General features: G+C 40.4%; 1 long non-coding RNA gene across 4 annotated transcripts in view; it reads left to right on the plus strand.

Moving 5' to 3' along the window:
* LOC135229175 (uncharacterized) overlaps positions 1-21,325 on the plus strand; it is a 167,044-nt gene that overhangs the window by 18,626 nt on the left and 127,093 nt on the right. For 3 of the 4 annotated variants that reach the window (XR_010319939.1, XR_010319940.1, XR_010319938.1), the window contains 2 exons: positions 12,920-13,067; positions 13,320-13,420. This is a non-coding gene — a long non-coding RNA (uncharacterized LOC135229175). The remainder of the gene's footprint in view (positions 1-12,919; positions 13,068-13,319; positions 13,421-21,325) is intronic. The other variant, XR_010319941.1, reaches the window with a different exon arrangement.

The raw sequence follows: 21,325 nt of genomic DNA on the forward strand, positions 1-21,325 counted from the left end.
TATACATTCATCTCATGCACATACATAACATAGTGTGTATAAAAATTAACTGTATACTGTGTTATAAAGCAAGTCTCAACAAATTTCAAGAGTCTGCAATAATATAGAGGATACTATGTAAGTACACCATAATTAAAAAAAAAAAAAACCATCTTAGAAAATGAAAATACAAAATCTCCATTTTTTTTTTTATGTAAGTACACCATAATTAAAAAAAAAAAAAACATCTTAGAAAATGAAAATACAAAATCTCCATGTGCTTGGATATTTTAAAATACTATGAGTCAAAAAAGACATCATAATGAAAATTAGAATACATTTTGAAGTGAACAATTATGAAGATAGTGCATACAAAAATTTGTGCAGTACAGACAATATAATATAGGAAACTTATAGCCTTAAAAATATAATTGGAAAGAACAAATCTTGAAAAATAAGTGAGTTAAACATCCATTCAAAATGTTGGGAAAAAAACAGAAACAAACATTCATAGGAATCTTTGTTTCTATTAATGATTGAATACATGCAACAGATGATCAACAAAGACTAAAGTTGATTCTTAGAAAATGCTAGTAAAATTGACAAACTTTAGGCAAGATTGATCAAGTGAAAAAGAATGAAGATATAAAAAACGAATATCAGGAATTAGAGAGAAAATGACTACAGATCTTGCAGAACGTAAAGATAATGTGAGAATGTTATGAACCGTATTAGCCAATAAATTTGCAAATTTAGGTAAAGTAGGCAAACGTATCATACCATGTAAGTTAATAACAACGATTCAAGAAGAAACAGGAAGCAAAAGTAATTCCACAACTGTTAATACAATTGAATTAGAGCTCAAACTATTCTCAAAAAGAAAATTTCATATCAGATGGCTTTTCCTGCAAATTCTGCCAAATATTCAAGAAATATTTCACAAATTCTTCAATATAAAAGGAAATATATACCCAAACTCATTTTATAAAGCTTGTAGAATGAATATTGATACCAAAACCTGACAAGAGCAGCACAAGATGGGAAAATTACAGGCCAATGTCACTGATGAACATAGATGCAAAATATAAAAAGAAATAGGCAAAACAAATCCAGCAATACTCTAAAGAAGAATATATTATGACCAAGTTGGGTCTATCCCAAGAATTCAAGGTTAGTTTAACATTCAAAAATGAATCAGTATAATTTGCCATATGTACAGGAAAAATAAATGTGATTATATTAAGTATTTGATAACCTTCAGCATCCACTCATGTTTTTTAAAAGAACATCTAGCATGCCATGAGACCAGAAGAACCAGAAGGTTCCCAGCTGCTGTCGCTGAACATTTTGATCAAAGAGTCCATAGAAAAGCCCTGATCAAAAGGGGGAAAATGCAGAACAGAATTTCAAATGAACCCTAGACTTTTTGGAGCCACTGAGGGTGAATGAACTCCTGAAACTATTGCCGTGAGATAATCTTTAAACATTACACCAAAAGCATTCCCTTGAATCATCTTAAAACCGAAGTATGAAAAAGAAAAAACCAAACTGTTGCTGTTGATTCCAACTCAGAGACTCTGTAAGACAGAATAGCACTGCCCCATAGAGTTTCCAAGGTGCAGGTGGTGGATTCAAACTGCTCTTCTTTTGCTTGGCTACCGTATCACTTAACCACTGTGCCATGAGGGCTCCAGAACATTAGCTTACTTAACCAATAAAAATGGTCTACCTTGAGCATATGCTCTTTTAAGAACTGTCTACATGGCATCAGATTGACAACAGCTACTGAAAAGATTAGATAGGAACCTTAAGGAGCAGTGGGTTTATGTTAATGACAGAGGAACAACTCAGAAAAGGAGGGTAAGAATGGTTGCACAACTTCAAGAATGTAGCCAGTGTTATTAAATTGTACAGGTAGAAACTGTTGAGTTGGTGTATGTTTTGCTGCATATATTCTCAACCAGAAAAAATACAGGTAATAATTAACAAAAAATGTCATGGAGAGCTAAATATTTTGAAAATAAGACAGAGTTGCATGTGAGGGAATGAGTGGGGTGAGCTGTTTTAGATTAATAGTAAAAGCTTATGGGAGCAGGATATTTGAGGAGATAAGTGACCTATATCAAAGGAGAGAATAGCTGTATGAAGTTCTGAAGGGAGGGATATTGCCAATAAAGGAAGAGTTGTTTCTGAGGCCCTTAAATAACCAAGTGTTTTGGCACATTTGAGGAAGCTCAGGAAATAAGTCATGGCTAGTGTGGAGTGAACCGAGGGAAGACTGTTAGGAAATGAGGTTAGTATGGTGAGCAAGCCCCGCATCATGAAAGACCATGGGAAGGATTTGGGAATTTTTCCTAATTGCCATGAGAAGCCACTGAAATGATGCTGTTATGTAGATTGTAAGAGGGAAGATCGGTGCATGGAGTCCAGTTTTAACCAAGAGATGATGGTGGATGTAAGGTGGAGGTAGTGAGAAGTGGATAGAGTCAGGATTTATGTTAAGGTAGTGCCAAGAGTCCAGAATATGTCAATGGATTGGATGCAAGATTTGAATAAAGGAGAGAAATGAAGGATGATTTCTAGGTTTTTGTCCTGAACAACCCAGAGGATAGTGAGAACATTTGCTGAGATAAGGAAGACTGGGAGGTAGATAAGACACTTGGACGAAGAATTTTATTTGAACCACATTAAGTTTGAGATGCCTAGTAGACATTCCAGTGGAGATGTGAGGTCAGCCATTGGTGAAGGAACAGGGCAGAGTATGTAAATGAGGGTATCCTAGGGCTCAGGTGGAATTGACTGCCATGAATTGGCTCAGATAACCTAGACAGTGAGAAGTGATGAGTGATGTTACTTAAACAGGGCATGGAAATCAATGAAAAAGGTGTGGGAGTGGCAGGGAAGCTAAGGTAGAGAAGTTTCTCTCTCCCTAAACCTGATTAGCTGGATTTGAAGACATCATAAGTTCCTGTATGAGAAATATCCAGCAAATTACCAGTTGATTTAATAAATTGATAACAAAGTCCACCTTTCAGCCAAAGATTGAAAAGCAAACAAACCAATTGTCATCCAGTGAATTCTAACTCTTATCAACCCTATAGGACTGAGTAGAACTACCCCATAGGGTTTCTAAGGAGCAGCTGGTGAATTCAAACAGCAGACCTTTTGGTTAGCAGCTTAGCTCTTACCCACTGCACCACCAGGACTCAGACCAAGAATAACACATGTGAGGAACTTACTCCTTAGTTCAATCAAGTATGTAGAAATTGAAATTTGTAATTTTGGAGATTCCTCTCTTTTTTTTTCGAAATGGGGGGCATTGAGATGGAGGATTTTCCTATGCCCACCATCCTAAGGGATTTAATTAACCCATAGTTGAGACATTGTAAACATCTGAAGAAATTATTACCTTTGAGAAATTTGAGGGTGAGTAGGCATATCACCTGGCACCTCTTAAACTCCTTTTAAAAACCTGACTTGAAGACTCATCTGCCTTTTTGAATAAGTGCCAGCTTGAATAGGCAGGGTTCAGGGAATTGCCAACCAAAGGTATGGTTTCTCCAGAGGCCTCCAAGGGGTGTAAAAGAAGAACGGAGCCAGACCCCGTGCTTGGGACACACCCTTGGTATGAAATATTTGAGTGTGTGTGTGGTGAGGGGAGCACTGGGTGTGGGAGAGTGGGGTGGGTGGGTAATAGGGAAATGCCTGTTTTTTTTTTTTTTTTTAAGAAACAGTTTTTTACTTTTTTTTTTTTTTTTTAATTACAATGAACAGTTCAGTGGAGACACATTCCTTATCTGCAGGGGCTAGTGGAAGTGCTGATAGCTGAGAATGTAGCCTGCTCCCCAAGTGCCAGTTGGCATTTTGGAGAGAAAACTTGATGTTTGGAGCACTGACTGGCCCTGCGTTTTCTAAATAATTAAGGGTGGTGGGGTGGTGGTAAGAGAAAGAGGATGGTCTATGAACACTGACCCTGGAAAATTAACCCGAGTGTGTGGGTTGTGGATAGCAGGAAAAGAACATCACCCGCAAATGACAGCAGTGCCTTTATTTATTTATTTATGCTTCTTTTTAGTTCTGAGTTGTTTTTAAGCCATAAATTAATGGGGCCACCATGAATTTTCAGAGAATGAGTTTTACAAAAATCTAAGTGTTTTAAATATTGCCAGGATTTACTTATATACGCTGTATATGAGAAAAGTCCTTCCAGTTATAGGGAGGAGAAAGAAAGTATATTCAGGAATTAAATTTTCACAGTTCTCTGAATTCTTATATTTCTCCTGTTGTCCATTTTTCTTTTTTTGTCCTTCATCCACCCCTTCCACCTTGACCCACTGTCTTCATCATCTAGTACTGCCATAACAGAAATACCATGAGTGGATGGCTTTAAGCAAGAGAAATTTAATACCTCACATTGAAGTAGGCTAATAGTCCACATTCAAGGCATCAGCTCTAAGGGAAAGCTTTCTCTCTCTTTCGGCTCTGGAAGAAGGTCCTTGTCCTTAGCCTTCCCATGGTCAAGGAGCTTCTCAGGTGCAGGGACCTGGGTCCAGAGGACATGCTCTGCTCCTGGTGCTGCTTTCTTGATAGTCTGAGGCCCCCAACTCTCTGCTTGCTTCCCTTTCGTTTTATCTCTGTAGAGATAAAAGGTGGTGCAGGCCACACCCCAGGGAAAGGTGACCTGAGTGAGGGTGGTGTTACAATCAATCCCACCCTAATCCTCTTAAAGTAAAATTACAATCACAAAATGGAGGACAACTACACAATAGTGGGAATCATGGCCTAACCAAGTTGAGACACACATTTTTTAGGGTCATAATTCAATCCATGACACCCACCAAACCAAACTTGTCACCATCAAGTTGATTCCAACTCATAGAGACCCTAGTTGATTCGAACTCATAGAGACCCTATAGCATAGAATAGAACTATTCCATAGAGTTTCCAAGGACTAGTTGGTGGATTCGAACTGCTGACCTTTTGGTTAGCAGCTGAGCTCTTAACCACTATGCCACCAGAGCTCCTCTTGATCCACAGTCCACCCTAATTCACCACTGTGTTAGAAACTAAGGTTTTGCTACTCTGAAATAAGAACCTTTTACTATACTTTTGTGTCAGTGGTTGCTTTTGGTACGTCTTTAAGCACTGAACAGTTACCTCATACCCGTTAAAAACCCATTGCCACTGAGTCTATTCCAACTCATAGCGGCCCTATAGGGCAGAGCAGAACTGTGCCATAGACTTTCCAAGGAGCGCCTGGTGGATTTGAACTGATGACCTTTTGGTTAGCAGCCATAGCTCTTAAACAGTACACCACCAGCGTGGGAGGGGTTTAATTGATAACATGATGTCTGGGCTCCAAGGGAGATGGAATGGATGTGCAGGAGAAGGGCATGCAGAGTCTGCCTGTATAGTCCCCAGAACTCTGTTCAAGATCATAACACACCTCAGTAATCACTTGAATCTAAACATACAACTTTAACAGTTGATGTAAATGACTTTACACATGAATTTTGGAACTCAACTCTTTCTCAATGGAAGTTCCTTCAACCTAGCCGTTTGTTTGTATTCCCTTAATAATTATGGAAGCTAACAATTATTGTGTTCATTCTGTGTGTAAGGCCTTTTTCTAAGTGCCTTGTGTGTTTTATTTAACCTGCGTAACAACCTTTTGAATAAGACCCATTTTAGAAATGGGAAACTGAGGCAGTGAGAGGTAAAGTAACGTGCCCAGATCACCCAGCTGATAAATTGAGTTAGGATTTAAACCCAGGCAGGTTGTTTCAGAATTTGCTTATGTAATCACTGTACATGACAGCAGTGAGCCCTAGTGGCTCTGTGGTTAAAGAACTTGGCTGCTAACTGAAAGGTCAGTGGTTCGAACCCACCAGCCTCTCTGTAGGAGACAGATGTGGCAGTCTGCTTCAGTGAAAACCCTATGGGGCAGTTTTACTCTGTCCTTTGGGGTCACTATGAGTTAGAATCGACTTGATGACAGTGGGTTTTGGCACATAATACTAATGTGCAGTGTATTCTGTATGCCGTGTATATGTTCAGAAACTAATTTTCCCAACATTTATGCCATATATAGATTACCAATCCAGTTGCCATTGAGTAGATTTTCACTCATGACGACCCCGTGAGTTTTCAGAGTAGGACTGCCCTCCATACGGTTTTCAATAGCTGTGACTATTTGGAGGTAGATTGCCAGGCCTTTCTTCCAAGGCAACTCTGAGTGTATTTAAACTGCCAACCTTTCAGTTAGTAGCTGAGCACTTAACTCTTTGTGCCACCTAATACATATATATACTAGGAGGTTTTCCTCCTTATTTGTACTTTAACGTTTTTTAGACTCTTACGAATACCTGTTCCTGGCAGTGAACTGGATGCTAAAGAACAGAATAGGCACATGTAACCCTCTCTCACCTTCTCCCTCCCCTCTTTCACAGAGATGAAATAAAAAGGAATTAATGAAGACAGATCATTGGATTAGGGCCCATACTCAGGGCTCTAACAGCATGGGGGGTTTCTCCTGTCACTTCAGTTCTTGTTCAGGAATTGGTACCTGCTTTTTGTGAATCACAAAGACCAGTGCTGTATATCAAGCCATTTAGATTTGGGGTATGGAGCAGTGATTTAAAAAAATTAAATTTTATTTTCAGAGATTTTTTCTAATAATTGTTTACATTTATTTATTTATTTTTAAAGTTAGACCCTGCTTTATTTTAGAGAGGAACAAACTTTCAAAGTTTTTAAGCAAACATTGCTCAGGGCTGGGCTTTTTTTTTATATTAACTTTTATTGAGCTTCAAGTGAACGTTTACAAATGAAGTCAGTCTGTCACATATAAGTTTGTATACACCTTACTCCATACTCCCACTTGTTCTCCCCCTAATGAGTCAGCCCTTCCAGTCTCTCCTTTCGTGACAATTTTGCCAGCTTCCAACTCTCTCTATCCTCCCATCCCCCCTCCAGGAATTGGCACCTCCTTTTTGTGAATCACAAAGACCAGTGCTTTATATCAAGCCATTTAGATCTGGGGTATGGAGCAGTGATTTAAGAAAATTAAATTTTATTTTCAGAGATTTTTTCTATTAATTGTTTACATTTATTTTAATTGTATATTCTAAAACCCCTACAAAAAGGCATGAAATAATTGTTTAAATTTTAATTCATATGGGTCAAAATGTATGTTAAACTACCTATCGTCACCTTCACAGTCGTCGTTATGTTTGAGCCAATTGTTGTGGCCACTTGTTACCAAGTATGACCTGCTTCTCCAGGGACTGATCTCTCCTGAGAACATGTCCAAAATATGTGAGATGAAGCCTCGCCATTCTTGCTTCTAAGGAATATTCTGGCTGTACTTCTTTCAAGACAGATTTGTTCATTCTTTTGGCAGTCCGTGGTATATTCAATATTCTTTGCAAACACCGTAATTCAATGCCTTCAATTTTTCTTTGGTCTTCCTTATTCAGTGCCCACCTTTCGTGTGCGTATGAGGCGACTGAAAGCACCATGGCTTGAGTCAGGCGCACATTAGTTTTCAAGGTGACATCTGTACTTTTGAACACTTTAAGAGGCCTCTGGCAGCAGATTTGCCCAATGCAATGTGTCGTTTGATTTCTTGACTGCTGCTTCCGTGGGTGTTTATTGTGGATCCAAGTAAAAATGAAGCCCTTAATGACGTGAACATTTTCTCCGTTTATCATGATGTTGCTTATTGGTCCAGTTGTTAGGCTGTTAGTCTGTAGTCTTTGATCTTCAGCAGTAAATGCTTTAAGGCCTCTTCACTTTCAGCAAGCAAGATTGTATCATCTGCATATCTCAGGTTATTAATGAGTCTTCCTCCAATCCTGATGCCTTATTCTTCTTCAGACCAGCTTCTCAGATTATTTGCTCAGCATACAGGTTGAATACATATGGTGAAAGGATACAACGGTGATGCACACCTTTCTTGACTTTAAACCATGCTGTATTCCTTGTTCTGTTTAGATGACTGCCTCTTGTTCTATGTACAGGTTTCTCATAAAAACAGTTAAGTGTCCTGGAAATCTCATTCTTCCCCATGTTATCCATAATTTGTTATGAGCTGGAGTAGGTCTCAGAAATAATGTACCATTTCTTCCAGTTGGTTGTGCATGGCTGCCTACTTCCCTAGGTGGTAGCAGCTAAGGCCTGTCTCAGAAACACTCTCCTCCCCACTTAGCATGAGTTTTCACACTGCTCCATCTTCTTTCCCTTGTGTGTCTCCTGCCCTCCTCAGTGGCTGGGGAAAATGATAGTAGTCCACTGATGAGATTTATTCTTTTATTATACTTTATTTTATTATTTGTTTTTATAACATAGTTCTGTTAAAATCAAGGGTAATAAAAATGTTTGTATGATGGAAGTGGATAATCCCACCCACTGTGTCCATCTAAAGTTTCATGAGAAAACTGTGCCCACAACAGAGGGCTCCCACTCCTCTGGCTCACTGTATTTTCTCCTTGTTTATTTGCTCTTCCCTCTTTCCTGATGGATGCATGGAACCACTGAGCTTCAGGACTCCACAATTCTGCTTTTCATACCAGTGTTACTGTAATCTTGGGTTCATGGGCTGCCTTGCCACAGATTTACTCATTCTGTTTCTGTTAATTATTTCATTACTTAAAAATCTCTCATGAATTTTTCCAGAAGTACATTCTATTCCTCAAAAACTTGGAAGCAATGGGAAAGTATGCAAAAAAAAAAAAAAAACAAGAAAACATACGTAACGCATAGAATAAATTATTAACGTTCCGATATGTCTATTTTCGTGCTTATATTGGCATGTATGTGTATTAGAGTCTCTGGTTGATGCAAATGGTTAATATCTTGGGCTGCTGACAGAAAGTTGGAGTTCAGGTCCACCCAGAATTGCTATGAAAGAGAGGTCTGGCAGCCTACTTCCGAAAACCCAGCCACTGAAACCCCTATGGGGTACAGTTCTACTCTGGCACACTGGTGTCATCATGAATCAGAACTGACTCAATGGCAACTGGTTTTATGTGTGTATTAGCACACACATTTATGTATATTAACACAGATATTATATCCTGATATTTTCATTCAACATTAGTCTTTTCATGGTAATTTTTTTTGTTTTTTTTTTAATGAGGGCATTAAATTACTTTGTAATATTCTGTGTGCATGTACTATATGTTTTTTAGCGATTTGACTATAGTTGCAATAATGTGCATGTTTCTAGTAATCTTTAAGCTATACTTACATCTTTTTAACATACATCTCTGCCATTAAATCTCTTTGTTTAAGTGTTGTTTAACACTCATTACGCCTAAGGGATGGTCTCAGAAGCAGCCCTGATCAATTTTTCTCCCTCTTACTCATGAAGCCCCTTAATGTATTCCAAGGTATCAACTACGAAGGATTTTACGTCCTTATCGTTTGTTTATTTTTCATTCAGTCAGTATATTCCATGGGCCAGAAATAGTCTATGTTACGCAGATACAGTGGTGAAAGGTACACACTGTCCCTGTCGTCATGAGTGGACAACCCAGTGCAGGTGGGAGGAGCACTGGGGAAATGCAGCTGAGAGCAAGGACAGACAACCCTCCAGGAACCACACTGGACTTCAGAGAGGCTTGTTGGCTGCTGTTCACCTGGCAGGCTTCTAGATACCCAAGTACCCTTGGGCTTGGTGCCTGCTCCTCGCTCTGTTGACACCCTCCCTCTAGGATGCCTCAGTGAGTTTACTGCTGTCTATTTGTAGCTAAGGACATGAGGTTTATACCTCCATCCATTCAGACTCCTCCTGGGTCCAGACTCATATATTCAAATGTCAGCATAACTCTCTGTATTGACCTCTTTATGCATTATAATGATACATTCCTCATATGGCCATCATGAAAAGCAAACATGAAAGGAAAAGCACAGGAGTGCCTGGCACCAGTGTAGGTACTCAATGAACATTAGCTGTTGGTATTATCCTTGACATCTCCGTGTGGGGTGAAGTTTTATTACCGGACATCTCCATGTGGATATCTAACAGCTGCACCATGTTATCTAGGCTATGAAACAATTCTTGGTTCCAACCACCATTCCGTTCTTATCGATGAATTTCTCAAGGCTTCGGTGATGGGAGTGTGTGTTTTTCCACACAATGGACATGATTAGGAATGGTAGGCCAGGTCCTGCACAATAAATTGCTCCAACATTCCTATGGGTGACCATTGAGACAAGTTTCAGCCACTGAATGTAGCAAAGAATTGGAACTACTCTCAGCTGTTCATGTGAGTACTCTCAATCCAGAATATCTGGTAAATCAACTGTTAGGGATTGAATTGTGTCCCTCCAAAATGTATGTGGAAATCCTAACCCCTGTACCTGTAATTCTGACCTTGTTTGGAAATAAGGAGCCTGCTTTTATTATGTGAATGAGGTCATACCAATGTAGGGTGGGTCCTAAGCCTAACTCTTCTTAGTTATAAAAGGAGCAGAATACACACAGACACAAACAGGTGAAAAGGAAGACAGACAAAGAAGACAGATGCTTCTAGAAGGCCAGGAACACAAATGATTGCTGGCATCTACTAGAAGCTGAGGTAGACAAGGAAGGACCTCCCACTACAGCCATGCCCTGAATTCGAACTACTACCTGCTAAACTGTGAGAAAATAAATTTCTGTCCTTTAAAAGCCATCCAGTTGTGTTATTTTTTGTTATGGAGGGACTAGGTAACTAACACACATACCCATGCTTATAAGTTCAGCCCAGTGCAGAATAATTTTCTTCCCTCCTTGGTCTAGCCCACCCGAACCTCCTCTTTCCCTATCAGTGTCCTTTGCTTTCACCTAAGAGCTATGACAGAGTCTGCTTGATGCTGACGCATTGAAATTTCAATTTATTTTTTATTTATGATTACTATTAATTCCAATATTTTCTACGGTTTTCAATGGAGACAGTCCTATAATCTATGAATAGCAGTTATACTTTTTTTGTACTAGCTTACACTTCCAGTGTTAAATGTTTAATAAAAATAATGATAGAAGCATCCTTATTTTATTTTTTATTAATTTTAAAGAGAATGTCCCACCCGTCACCATGAACTATCATGCTAGTTGTAGTTTTCCACGTTCGGGAACTCCTTTTCTGTTCCATGTTTGCACCTAGTCCTTATCTGTCCGTGTGATTGGATTTTATCAACCTGCTTTGCCCCCATCTCTTGAGGTGAGCATATGTCTTCTCTTCTTTCACCTATGCATGTGGTGAATGAAATTACTAAATCTTTAATGTTCACTCAAATTTGTATGCCTACAATAAACCGCCTTGATCATGGCATGTTACATGGTTTACCCTTTGCTGGATTTCCTTTGCTGGCATCTTATGTAGGGTTTTGCATCTCAGTTACTGAGTGTGCTTGTCCTCTAACTCTTCTTCTACCTTCCTTCTCTAATTTGTTATCATTTTTAAACTAGCCATAAGGATCAAGTTAGGGGAGTGTCTCATGGTTTTCTAATCTCTGTTGACTGCGTACAAGATTAAAATGACTGTTTCTTGCATGTTTGCTGGAACCTGACTGGAAACGATCTAGGTCTGCCATTTTCTTTGTAGGGAGATCTTGAACTACTGACCCATTTTATTTAGTGGTTAAAGGCCTCTTCTGGTGCTAATTTACTTGTAAAAAATTCTGATGCATGTTCTAGATTGCTCGAATCTCATCTTTAAATATTGATTATCAGGGCTTGTAGCCTCATGCAAGCCAATTAATCAATCCCAGATTTCCCCAAAGTCAGGCTCTGCAACTATTCCCGGTACCAAATTCCCTCATCTAAGACTTATTTGCAAAGAAAGATACAACAGTATGCTATCTACGCAGTTGTGTATCCGCAGCCTTCTTGAGTCCATAACGTGAGGTTACAGTCTTCTAATACTTTTTTTGTAATTGTTCTCTTTCTTATTTTTTTTTTTTCCTTTTTTCACTGCCAATACCGCCCCCCCCCCCCCAGTCTAGTAGTTTTAAAGTTGTGCGTTTCAGGTTCAAGTCTGTAATCCAGCTGGGATTCTGTGTGTGCTGCATGTGTGCATCAAAAGAACACGCTTCTAGAAGCAGAAAGCAGGCAGTGTGACTGTTGGGTGGTTGGCGGGGCGGGGGGAGGGGAGCTGCTGCCCAGAGAGGGCGCCCGAGGGAGGCAGGAGATGCCGGGCTGCCCACCGCGAGCCCGCAGACTCCAAGGAGGCGGAACCTGCGTGCGCCATGAGCCTTTTGAGACAGGCCCAAGCCCGCCCAGCCGGGTGCTAACCTCGCACCCGCCAGGCTTGCGGGTTCCCCCAGGACTAGGGGAAGCCTGAGGCCAAGGAGGGTAAGACCTAGGGTCTGGACCTGGGAACTGGTTCTGCCATGTGTGATCGCAGCACTTATGCTGGGAAGGAGGGCAGGAAGCATATCGCAACGTGCGTCCGGATGATGACCCAGAAGGGCAGGAGTTGTGGTCACCCACGGACTCTGCGTCTGCATATGGAGGCCCCCAGGGTGCAATTCCAGGAGCAGAAGGCAAAGCCACAGAGGCCACAGTGCACCTCGCCGATGCTCCCCAGGGGCATTGCCCTAAATTTGGGGAACAGTCCCTCCTCTGGGCTAGGGACTTTGTTTCCTCCATTGTCATCACTGACTGTGAGCAGACTCTTGTCTAGGCAGACTAATGAGGAGTTATCAAAATGAGCTTCAAAGTCCGGATTTGAGTTAAGGATCATAAATTAACACAGAGAAATACGACTTTAGCAATAAGTGCCTGCTTGAAGCCCAAGTTGCCTGAAAACACGGAATTTCAGTCTTTCAGCTCCTCTGCTAATCTAGGGACTAAGAACAGGATCTCACTGGAGCTCAAAGATGTGGGGCATTGGGAATACTCTGGGTCTGTCTGCTCACGGCTGATTGCCTGATTCCCAGTTTTGTTATACAGCTTAAATACAGACCAGAAGAGGAGTTTGGGGCTTGACACCTGACATCTTAACACCAGTTCCTGTTTCTTGAGGAAGGAAGAGGTAAAATAAATCAGCGTTTACTGTTTCCTTCTCCATCCCCGGAAGTCCTGATGAAGACCCTCTCAGGTAAGGACTGACAGGGAGTGGCTTGGTTTACTATTCAACTTTGTCCTTCAGTCACTTTGTTTATGTCCTGCATGTAAACTATTGTGCATTGAGAAGCATTCTAATTCTTGTGCAGAAGGACTAGACCTCCTGCAGAATGACTATATTGTGCCTCCCTCGGGCACCCCTGTCTGCGCAGCACCCCCCAACCCCAACTGCCGAACCGCCTCTCTCCTGGCATTCTGCTTCTAGAAGCATGTTCTTTTGATGCAGAGATGCAGCACACACAGAATCCCAGCTGGATTACAGACTTGAACCTGAAGACCTTATGCAGAATGACAATTTATGAACCACTAAGCTCAGTACTAAAGCAGGTACTTACCCCTCAGAGAAGGCCCTGGGGGAGGTTGACACCTGCATTCCCCAGCGCTCCTGCTGCTCTAGAAGTGCCTGAAATGCCTCTCTGGGAAAGGCCTTCAGAGTAGTAGGCTCATGGCCCACGTGGGAATTCAGGCCTATTTTTCTGTTACAACATCTCATTTCACTCTGAAAATATTATTATCCAGTTTATTCACCAGGCATGAGTACAGACATCTCATATTTTCAAAATTAACCCCATTCTCTAATACTAATTTGCCACCAAGAGTATATTCCAAAGTGTTTGCAATAGGCTAGAAAGTCTTTGCAAAGAGGGGAGTCCTGCGCCATGTTGTGCAGTGACAACAGGGTTGGCATAATATGTTTACCGAGATACCTACCACTTTTTTTTATTTTTTATTGTGCTTTATTTGAAACTTTACAGAGCAAATTACTTTCTTGTTCAACCATTTATACACAATTGTTTTGTGACATTGGTTGCAATATTCATGATGTGTCAATATTGTCCTCTCCTATGCTCCAGTTCCCCATTTCCATCCGCCATGATTCCTGTTCCGTCCTGCCCTCTTTTCAGTGCTTTTGGGCTGGTTTTGTACTTTTGGTCTCATACACATGATTGAACTAAGAAACACTTTCTTCACGTGTGTTGTTGTTTGTTTTATAGACCTGTCTAATCTTTGGTGGAGGGCGAACTTCCGAAGATACTTTCCACTTTGTTGCTTTCCATAATTCCTGAAATTCCAAGCCTGCCACCTGAAGAACTTCCTTAGTGTTTCATTTAGAACAAGTCTGGTGGCGATGAATTCTCTTAAGCGTCTTTCACCTGAGAATGTCAATATTTTTCCTTTACTCATGAAGGAAATAACAGCCTATAGAACACCGGGTTAATGTTTCTTTTCTTTCAGTGTTGAAAAAATGTTGTTTTCACAGCCTTTTGGCCTCCATGGCTTCTGATGATGAATACAGAGTCATTCCAATTGTTTCTCCTGTGTGAGATGAGTTGTTTTCTCTCTAGCTTCTTTGAAGATATTTTCTTGGTCCTTGTTATTCCACAATTGACTATGAGGCATTTGGGCATAAAATTATGTGAGTTTAACTTGTTGGAGTTTGCATAGCTTCTTGAATCTGTAAGTTTATGCCTTTCAACAAATTGGGAAAGTGTTGAGCCAGTATTTCTTCAGATACTTTTTTCTACACCACATATTTTTTCTACACCGTATGGAATTCCAATAAATAAATGTTAGATATTTTTGAATTTTTTTGAGGCTCTGTTCATTTTTTTTCAATATTTGTTCTCTGTTTTCAGATTGGATATTTTCAATTGAACTGTTTTCATCTCATTGATCCTTTTGTCTGTCAACAGCATTCCGCTGTAGAGCTGATCAAGTGAATTTTTTATCTCTATTTTTCTGTTTTTCCTGTCTAAAATTTTCATTTGTGAATGGTTTCTATGTATTTTTCTATTTTTCTAAGTTGTGCCTGTTACTTCTTTGAGCATGGTTAAAGTAGCTTTTTAAAGTTTTTGTCTGTGATTCCAAGACTGTGTCTTACTTCAGTCTTACAGAAAATGTCGATGTTGTTTGTTTTAGGAATCACTTGACCCAGTTATGTTCAGGCTGCAGGTTCTCTCCCAACTTCTGTGTGTTGTGGCTCAGATGTCAGTTCAGATTTTGAAGACTTTGCAGTGATATTTGGATGTAATCTATGGGAGTGTCACTCAGTCTGGGACCTTGTTGGTGTTCTAACCCATAATGCAGTTCTCAAAGGATTGATCTACTTCTTAGGGTCAGAGCAAAGCATATGCAACTGTGGGAGTGGGGAGGGGTATGAAAAACAACTTTATGGTATCCCCCTCTTGAGCCGCCTGGTCTCTGTCTCTCTGAGGCTCTCTGATGTCTGAGCAGCTACCTTCCTGGTCCACTGGCAAGAATGTTGGGGCTTTAATCTCTTCATTCTGCTGCACAATTAAGTGACTGGGTCTGCGTATAAGGCCAAATAATGGTAAGATGGAGAAAATGTAACAGAGATTCCTGTACATTATTTGGTCCTTATATACTTAGGTCAGAGAGAAGGCACACTGTTTCGGGTGATACTTCGAAACAGGTATGGAGAAAAAGGCATTAACAGGTCGATAGCTGCATACTAGGTGTTACGGATTAAATTCTGTCTTCCCAAAATGTATATATCAGCTTGACTAGGCCATGCTTCTCAGTATTGTGCGATTATCCACCATTTTGTCAGCTGATGTGATTTTCCAATGTATTGTAAATCATACCTCTATGATGTTAATGATCGAGGATTTGAAGCAGTTATGTTAAGGAGGCAGGGCTCAGTCTACAAGATTAAGTTGTGTTTTAAGTCAATCTCTTTTGAGATATAAAAGAGAAAAGAGCAGAGAGACAGGGGGACCTCAGTAGCACCAAGAAAGAAGTGTCAGGAGCAGTGCATCCTTTGGACCTAGGATCCCTGTGCTGAGAACCTTCTTGTCCAGGGGAAGATTGGTGACAAAGACCTTCTCGTAGGAGTGACAGAGAGAAAAAGCCTTCCCCTGGAGTTGGCACCCTGAATTTGGACTTATAGCCTCCTAGACTGTGAGGGAATAATTTTCTTTGTTAAAGTCATCCATTTGTGGTATTTCTGTTACAGGAGCACTAGATATCTAAGACGCTAGGTACCAGGAGATGTACATTTCCCAGCTCTTTCGCTCCCAGGGACACTATGACTAAGTAGCAAATGCCATAAATCCATGCGAGCAGACTGTTCTGATTACTGCTTTGACTCTACTGTCTGTTATGGTAACCACACCCACCTCGTCTTTGTTGATTGAGTGCCACCACTTGGATGCTACCACCATGGGGTCCAGTCAACTGCATTGTAGTCAGGTGTCTTCATTCAGTTAGGGCAGTTCTCACTGTGGACTCTTACTTACATAAAATAGCAACCACAGAAGTCTTCAATAATGCTGGGGCTTGCTTCCCAAATTTGTACCTCACTGCTATGGTAAAAAGAGAGCCCTCTGGGCACTCCGTGTGTGGGTCTGTGGGTCCAGCCTAATAAATCCATTCTAACATTCCAATTTCCCTCAGCCTTTGGATACCTTCTCCTACAGTATACAATGGCAGATCTGCCATTTCCACGTGATTTATTTTAGGCCACCACTTAATCCATGCTTCAGTAAACCAGCCAAATAAACTATGAGATCCTTTTCTAACCTCTCAAGCTGAAACACTGAATGAAGAATCTATGCTTCCTGGGCCTATATCAATAAACTCAGACTAATCCACCTTTATGTTGCTTGCACCGTTATCCCACACCCAAAATAGCCATTCCCACACATATTCACCAGGTTTCTGTATGTATATATTAGAAAAATCAAGCAGTTCTTTTGGAGTTTAGCATAGCTTTTCCTGGGTCACACTTCATAGCTCACCTTTTGGGGCTTGTTGGGACTGAAGTCTAGGTATAGGTCTAGAAGCAAAAATGGGCAGTGGCAGTGGGATGTTCAGCCGTGTCTTATAAGGCATCTGCCTAAGGTGATGCCCCAGGCAATGCCCCAGACACCACCCCAGGAGACAACTCAAACAAGACACTTCAGGCACAGCTGGGGTAATCTCATTAGATGGAGGTGGAAGGGATAATTGTTTTACTGGGAAGGGTGGCTTAGCCGGCAAAGTTAGAGAATCTCTTCAGATGGGAGTAAGAGGTCTGGTTCTGTTAGGAAGAGCGATTCAACAGAAATTGGAGGTTCATTGTCCCCCGCTTCCTGACTATCTGCCCATATGTCCTCATCCCAAGTTTCAGGATCCCATTTCTTCCCAATCAGTGCCCTTACTTTAACTTCAGAAACTATTTGAGGTTGGATATTCAACTGGCGCTTTAATTCAGTCACTCTTATGATAAGAATCTGAGTTTATTTTTGGCAGCATTAGCCTTGTTACTATAAGAAATATGGTTTTCTTTCTGGGCACAAGTGGCAGCTTTCAGATCTTGTATGTGGTGCTTGAGCTTTGAGTCCATTTCTTTCATTCACCAGTGTGGCTAGCAAAAGCAGGACCAACCAAGCAGCTTCCTTATTATTCTTATTCTGACAAAATTATAGAAAAGTATCAAATATGTAATCAGGCAGAGCCTTGTCTCTCACAAATATTTGATCCAGTGGTAGTAGTATTTTGCGTATTTCTATTGTCACCTCCCACCATGGATTAGCAATAGCCTATTTACTACTGGAGACAGTCATCAGTGCCTTTAAGATTAGCCAGACTTGAGAATCAATTCAGAAAACTCATCCTTAAGATTTGGTTCCTCTGGAACCAGTGTAGGTACCAAATGTCTTAGCCTGGGATCTCTAGAGATGCAAAACTGGTGAACAGAATATATATATACACACATATATATGAAAAAAAAAAAAAGAGTGTGTGTATATATACGTGTGTGTGTGTATATATATATATATATATATATATATATAAAAAAAAAAATTTTTTTTTTATATGGAAACCCTAGTCGCATAATGGTTAATAGCTATAGCTGCTAACCAAAAGGTTAGCATTTCGAATCCACCAGGCGCTCCTTGGGAACTCTGTGGGGCAGTTCTGCTCTGTCCTGTAGGGTCACTATGAGTTGGAACCGACTCGACGGCAATGGGTATACACACACACACACACACACCCATATATGCTTACATATGTTAGTTGTGGCTGTTAGAGGCCATCGATCCTGTGTAAAACAGAATGAAACACCGCCTGATCCTGAACCATCCTCACAATCATTGCTATGTTTGAGCCCATTCTTGCAGCCATTGTGTCAGTTCATGTTGTTGAGCGCCTTCCTCTTTTTTTCTGACCCTCAGCTTTTCCAAGCATGATGAGCCTTTCCTGGGACAGGTCCCTCCTGAAAATATGTCCAAGGCACGTGAGACGAAGTCTCGCCATCCTTGCTTCTAAGGTGCATTCTTGGTGTACTTCTTCCAAGATGGATTTGTTTATTCTTCTGGCAGTCCATGGTATATTCAGTATTCTTTGCCAACACCATATTTTAAATGAATCAGTTCTTTGGTTTTCCGTATTCACTGTCTAACTTGCTCAAGCATGTGAGGTGATAGAAAATATCATGGCTTTGGTCAGGCACACCTTAGTCCTCAAAGTGACATCTTTCCTTCACAACACTTTAAGGAGGTCTTTTGCAATAGATTTGCCCAATGCAATACATTGTTTGAATTCTTGACTGCTCCTTCTGTGGGCATTGATTATGGATTCAAGTTAAATGAAATGCTTGATGACTTCAGTATTTTCTCTGTTTATCATGGTGTTGCTTACTGGTCCAGTTGTGAGAATTTTTGTTTTCTTTATGTTGAGGTGTAATCCATACTGAAGGCTGTAGTGGTTGCTCTTCATCAGTAACTGCTTCAAGTCCTCTTTACTTTCAGCAAGCAAGGTCGTATCAGCTGCATATCATAGGTTGTTAGTGAATCTTTCTCCAAAACTGATGCCATGTTCTTCTTCTTACAGACCAGCTTCTCAGATTATTTGCTCAGCATACAGATTGAGTAAGTATGGTGAAAGGATACCACCATGACACATAACTTTCTGATTTTAAACCACACGGTATCCCCTTGCCCTACTCAAACGACTGCCTCTTGGTCTACATAGATATTCCGCATGACTACAGGTAAGTGTTCTGGAATTCCCATTCTTTGGTAAGCTATCCATAATTTGTCATGAGCCACACAGTTGAGTGTGCTTGTATAGTAAACAAAAATAGGTAAACATCTTAGTGATAGTCTCTACTTTCAGCCAAGATCCATCAGACATCAGAAATGATATCCCACGTTCCATGTCTTCCTCTGAATCCAGCTTGAATTTTTGGTAGTTGCCTGTCTGTGTACTGCTGCAACTGTTTTTAAATTAAATTCAGCAAAATTTTTCTTGCATGTAATGTTAATGACATTGCTCGATAATTTCCGCATTGCGTTGGACCACCTCTCTTTGGAATGGGCACACATATAGATCTCTTTCAGTCATTTGGTCAGGTAGCTGTCTTCCAAATATATTGGAATAGACAAGTGAGCACCTCCAGCACTGCGTCCCTGTGTTGAAACATCTCATTTGGTACGCCATCAATTCCTGGAGCCATGTTTTTTGCCAATGGCTTCAGTGCAGCTTGGAGTTCTTCCTTCAGTACCATCAGCTCTTGATCCTATGCTACCTCCTGATATGGTTGAACGTCGACCAATTGTTTTTGGTGTATTGAGTCTTTGTATTCCTTCCATCTACTTTTGATGTTTCCTCTGTTGTTCGATATTTTGCCCATAGAATCCTTCAGTATTGCACCTAGAGGCTTGAATATTTCCTTCAGTTCTTTCAGCTTGAGAAATGCCAGGTGTTTTCTTCCCTTTTGGTTTTCTAACTCCAGATCTGTTCACATTATATTATCATACTTTGTCTTCTCCAGCTTCCCTTTCAGGTATTCTATTGAGCTCTTTTACTTTATTTTTCCTTCCATTCTCTTTAGCTACTGTACATTCAAGAGCAAGATTCAGAGTCTCTTGTGACATCCTCTTTGGTGTTTGCTTTCTTTCCTGTCTTTCTAATGACTTTTTGTTTTTTTCATATATGATGTCCTTGCTATCATCCCACAACTAATCTGGTCTTCGATCATTAGTGTGCAGTGCATCAAATCTATTCTTGAGATGGTCTCTAAATTCAGGTTTGATATACTCAAGGGCATACTTTGACTCATGGACTTGTTTGAATTTTCTTCAGCTTCAACTTGAACGTGAATATGAGCAACTGATTATCTGTTCTGCAGTCAGCCCCTGGCCTGATTCTGACTCATGATATTGACCAAGTGAAGAGTGATTCAGAGAAAAACATGGGTAGAGTGTGACCTAATTTCCATAAAAACAAACAAATGAATGTACTTACATGTGTCCCGGCAAAAAGAAGTGTGTAAAAGGGTACATATGTATCTTTGGACACTGGACACTTCAGGGGAGCAGGTACAATATACTTATGTGGGGATGGCTCTTATTATAACTTCTATATACAAATCTCTATTGTTAAATGTGTTATAAGAATGTAAAAGCTTTTAAAGTTTAATAACATCATACGTGTATGTGTGTATTTGAAACTTTTTTTCTTTTGACTATTTTATATATGTGTTTTTTAGTTATCTAGTTTTTTTTTTAGTGTGGCTATAGCAGAGATACCACAAGTGGATGGCTTTAACAAACAGAAACTTATTCTCTCACAGTTTAAGAAGCAACAAGTTTGAAGTCAGGGCACCAGGTCTAGGAGAAAGCTTTCTCTCTTTGTGGCTCTCAGGGAAGGTCCTTGTCATCTATCTTCCCCTGGCCTAGGAAATTCTCAGCGCGTGGACACTGGGTCAAAAAGACGTGCTCCACTCCAGGCACTTCTTCCTTGGTGGTATGAGGTCCCTCTCATTTCTGCTCACTCTTCTCTTTGTATCTCAAAAGAGACTGACTCAAGACTCACCCTAGTCCTGTAGATTGTGTCCTCCCTCATTAACCTAACTGCCTCTAATCCCACCTTATTAACATCACAGAGGTTAGAATTTACAACACATAAGTAATCACATCAGATCACAAAATGCAGGACAACCACACAATACTGGGAATCATGGTCTGGCCAGGTTGGCACACATTTTGGGGGACACTATTCAATCCATAACAATAGAGAAAACACTGTCTTCAATGCCAGCTTCAGAGACTTTTATCAATCTATGAAGGGCAAACACAGATATTGAACAAAATTCAGACCAGCGAATTATTGCTTGCTCTTGTAACTAATGACTTCTTCTGGTCTCTGTACCTGGAAATGGCCAAAAAGAATTCTGTGAGGATTAATTCAGTTATTGCTAAAACATCTACTGCATTTGCATGT

Source organism: Loxodonta africana, unplaced genomic scaffold (genome assembly GCF_030014295.1).
Source record: "Loxodonta africana isolate mLoxAfr1 unplaced genomic scaffold, mLoxAfr1.hap2 scaffold_113, whole genome shotgun sequence".
Taxonomy (NCBI): Eukaryota; Metazoa; Chordata; class Mammalia; order Proboscidea; family Elephantidae; genus Loxodonta; species Loxodonta africana.